Raw genomic sequence first — 3,743 nt, 5'->3', positions numbered from 1 at the left:
CTACTTTTAGCCCGGCGCTGACTTGACTGCCTTAAAGCAACAAAAATACGAAAAATTTATACCCACCCAGTGGCCTCACATTCACATTGGATCAGATTTTCAAGCCGAACGGTATTCTGATTTTTGTGAGTCAGCCACGTGTGCATGATCAAGGTCAACGAAATAATTCGCTTCAGGATTAAAATTATAAGAAGGAAGTACATTTACGGGTCGTACGTAGATAACGTAAATATTTTTTCTTCAGTTTTGACACCCCCCCCCCCCCCCCCCCCCCCCCCCCCCGCCCCTTCCGGACTGCCCTATGCAATTTTTTTCGATTAAATTTTTGTAATGATTTTATTTCAGGGTCCGTACTTAAATTACGTGATGGATTATAGGCAATCCAAATTCCCTGATTTTTCATTAACCAATTTTTCATTTTTCTGGACCACTAATATTCAGATGCGAGCATTTTAATCTTGTAATATTTTTAAAATAGTATATTTTTTTAAAATAAGAAAAAAAGATTTCAGATATAAATTTATATATTTTAAATTTATTTATTTATTTAAAAAAGATTTTCCTAGCAAAAGACATGACTTTTGAACAATATAATTTAATTTTCAAAAATATAATTTTTTGAACAAAATGGTTGAATCTTCAAACTAAAAGGGTGAATCCTTAAGGTAATATTTAAGATAATAGTGTAATTATTTATATTGAACCAAAAAAGATGAAATTTCGGGTTTAAAAAATGAATTTTTACACCAAAAACGATAAATTTACAACAAATAAAGATTTTTTGGCACAACATTTTCTGTACAAAAATGGAACCTTGAACCAGTATATATGAATTTTAAGCAAAAAAGTTCATTTTTAACAAAATAGTTCTATTTTGAAACAAAAAGGTAAGCCTTCACTGAACAAAATTTAAACAAAATAGTTATACGTTTCCAACGCAATTGAATTTTCAATTAAAAAGGATTATTTAAAAAAAGAATAGTTAGAAATATTTAAACTGACTTTTAAAACAAAAATCTGAATTTTAAACAAAAAAGTTGCATTTTCAACCAAGAAGGATAACTTTTTGACGGAATTGTTTAACTGCATTTTCATGCAGTAAAGAAGCAATTTATATTAAAATACAAAAGTTTTTAAATTTAAAAGACAAACTTTCAAAAAATAATTGAATTTTCATACAGAAAAAATTGCAGTCGTATTTTTAACACAAAAATATGAATTTTACTCAAGAAATTAAATTTTCTAAGAACATGCTTAAATTTCCCACCCAAAAAGATGACTTTTTGAACAAAAAGGATGACTTTTAAACAAAATTGTTGAATTGCGAATCAAATAATTTTGGTTTTTCACCAAAGAAAAATGAAATTTTTACTAAATTCATCAACAAAATATTAATTTTTATTAAAAATTATTTTTTCTACGGAAAGATGTGAATTTTATACCGCCCCAAAAAAACGAATTTTTTACAAAGCAGTTGAAATTTCAACCAAAAAGGATGAATTTCCAAAAAAAATGTTGAATTTGCAACCAAAATTAGTGACGTTTTGACAACGTAATTGAATTTAAAAAAAATGCATTTTTATCCAAAAATGACGCAATTTTTAACAAACTATATACATTTTTTAATTGAAAATTAAATTTTACAAATTTTTTTTTTTGCAACTGCAAAAAAAATACAATTACAGGTCAAACAAATTTCTAAGAAGACTAATACATGAGGGTTACCGAAAAACTGTATTAAAAAAATTCTCAGATTTTTCCCTGACCATTAATATTCACAGACTGAAATTCTTATTGACAGTTGTTTAAAGTTTTAGAAATTCCTTGATTTATGCAGCATTTTTTCTAAGTTCCTGACTTTAAAAAAAAATGTTGTTGGCTAATTAAGGTTTTCACTCACCAGGATTCTTTGGCGCGTAGATTTAAATTCATATTAAATTTCTGTACTATTACTGTTGACTTCAATTTTTTTTTAAAAAGTAGACTTTTCAACAAACTAATTGAATTCTTAAACAAAAACTTAATTGGTTTTCTTTGAGTTGAATGTACCACCAAAAAGCCTAATTTTTTCAAGTCTAATTTTCAACAAAGAAAGAGTTTTCAGTCAATAAAAAAAATGAAATTTTAAGTAAAAAAGTCAAGCTTCTCACGGAACAGTTGAACATCCTACAAATGATTGAATTTTCTAGAGAAAATATGAATTCTCAAACAAGAAAATGATTTTTCTACTAAAAAAGGCGAATTTTCAACAAAATACATGCATTTTTAACTAAAAAGTTGACTTTTGAAGAAGAAAAAAAATTTCACAAAAAAAATATGAACTTTCAACAAAATATATGAATTCGTAACCAAATAATTTAATCTTCGACCAAGAAGATTGTCTATCAAAAAATATAAATGTTCAACAAATTAGAGAAATTTGAAACAAGTAGGTGAAGTTGTAAACTAAAAAAGACCTTTCTTTGAACCAAAAATAAAATACTTATATTTTCATTCAAATCAATCGATTTTCAAATAAAAGGAAAACTAATTTTTTACCAAACAATTTAATTTTCTACCAAATTAGTAAATTTGTAATCCAAAAGACAAATTTTCCATGTAACACCGAAAATATGATTTTTCAACTAAAAAGTTGTTTTGCAACCAGAAAGCTGAATTTTCAACTAATAAAAGTATATTCTCAAGAAGAATGGAATAGATATATTTTCAGTTAAAAAATTAATTTTCAAATATATAAACCGATTTTCAACAAAAGAGGTAAAAATTTCAAGCAAATAGATGGATTTTTACGTAAGCTGATGAATCTTGAAGGAAACAAATGGATTTGGAACGAGGTAGTTATATTTTTAACCAAACAAATTTCTATTGAAAGACAAAGGTCAATTTTTTACAAAAAAAGGAAAATCTAAATATACAGTAAAAAACTAATTAAAAAAAATTTTATAAAATATTTGAACTCAAACTAAAAGAAAATAATTTTTAAACAATGAGTTGCAGTTTATCCAAGTTAATTCATTTCCGAAAAAAATACCACCGGAACTGTGAGGGTTTTTGCCCGGGGCTAAAAAAACGTAAAAAGGACGAATTTTGAATAAAACAGTTGAATTTTCAAATGAAAAAGACACAAAATAGTAACTAAAAAATTTATTCTCTGTATAAAAACATTATAAAGAAGTTCAAGATTAATTTAAAGCCAGAGAGATTTTTTTCAACTAAAATGGGTTAAATTTTCTCCCAAATGGATAACACAGGCCAACAATTCTCAGACCCAGAGACCAGACCTACTATACCCGAAGGTTTTTGCTGCGCTGAATCCGAATCTGACCTCAGAAAAATTCCATCACCCTCAGTTTTCGAGATATTCTAACCTAAAAGGGTCAAAAACCCGTTATTTTGATGTGTTCGAGGCCCCGTAACATCGCGAAAAAATTTTTTTTCACACACTGACAATGGCATCGTAAAGAACTACTCTTTACCTTCAAAATGCGATGCCTAACTTTTTGATAAAATTTTTCCTAGCCTAGATATGGCGGATTCAAATATGAAAAATTTCACCCCCAAGCCCGGTAACTTTCGAGCCCATAACCTGAGACTCCCATAACCCGATTTCCTCTACCCCCAAACCCTGTTACGTGCGTATAATTGAGCTTAAACCCCTACAATCCAATTTCCTTAACCCCCGATCCTTGTTAACTACTCCGCCCTAACACTTCAAAATGGCGGATCCAAAATGGCAGCCATAT

The sequence above is a fragment of the Belonocnema kinseyi genome, chromosome 6 (assembly GCF_010883055.1).
Source record: "Belonocnema kinseyi isolate 2016_QV_RU_SX_M_011 chromosome 6, B_treatae_v1, whole genome shotgun sequence".
Lineage (NCBI taxonomy): Eukaryota > Metazoa > Arthropoda > Insecta > Hymenoptera > Cynipidae > Belonocnema > Belonocnema kinseyi.
This window is presented reverse-complemented; position numbering follows the sequence as displayed.